Source organism: Habropoda laboriosa, unplaced genomic scaffold (genome assembly GCF_001263275.1).
Source record: "Habropoda laboriosa isolate 0110345459 unplaced genomic scaffold, ASM126327v1 scaffold204, whole genome shotgun sequence".
NCBI classification, from domain to species: Eukaryota; Metazoa; Arthropoda; class Insecta; order Hymenoptera; family Apidae; genus Habropoda; species Habropoda laboriosa.
The window spans coordinates 1,016,400-1,017,446 of record NW_017100385.1 but is presented as its reverse complement, the minus strand read 5'-3'; positions in this window follow the sequence as shown (position 1 = coordinate 1,017,446).

Here is a 1,047-nt window from a genome sequence, read left to right as displayed (position 1 = left end):
CCATCTCTGACGAGCGCTGTACGACACCCACATATGCACACGCGTGCTCGCACGGACATGTATTTACCGTGCGTGCAGTTCCTTGCCTCGGTACATAGGGAAACGTGGGCGTCAAGGTGCTTTCGAGCACGACTGCTGACATAACAGTGGGTAAGAAACCAGCAACGATAGAGTGTTATCAGCCGCGTCGAAGGCGGTGGTAAGTTTATGGCTGATACGTGCCGTTTATCGGTCCACGCTACGTTTAGTTAATTAAATGGCACGGCAAACGCCCGCCGCTACCGCCAAGGAAGCATGCACATCACGGTCCAACGCGAAACGATTGTACGAGGCAAAAAAAAGAAAAAAAAGAAAAAAACAGCAGGTAAAAAAAGAAGGGAGTAGCTTGCGATCTGTTCGTTACGTGGCGCTATGAATATATATACGCTTGAATTTTCCCTTAATTTGCAAGAGGTGGCGCCACCGCTACATAAATAGTCCGGATAACCTGGATCGATTTTAATTTGGAATTCATCTCCACGAATTTATGCTTGTACTTTATACTGATCTCCTCTGTTGTAGTTTTTTTTTAAAATTTTCTCTACAGCCATTTCATATTAACCTCAAAATTTAATTGGTACGGTAATACCACTACTACTACCCCGATTCTCCGGTGAAGTGGCATTCCGCTATTAGGAACGGGACATCCCCCTATTCACTAGCAAAGAAAAAGATCGATTTTAATTTAACATTTTCTTTGAATATCGAATGAACTTTCCACAGATATATGTTCTCGATAAAGTGATTTGCACTTGAAATAATATTCAAAGCATTGTAAACGCATTTTAGTGGTGTATGTGAGAAGAACGTAGCAACTATTAGGTTAAGTCATAAATAATGTCTTTTGGACAAAACCTTCTTTACCCGAAAGAAATGTTTATTTAGTCTATATTCATTATAGAGTTAACAATATTAAAAAATAGTATAGGAAAATCGGAATGACACTTTTTTATTGATTTATAAGCTTCACGATGCTACTTTTGTAAAAAAAAAAAAAAAAAACACACG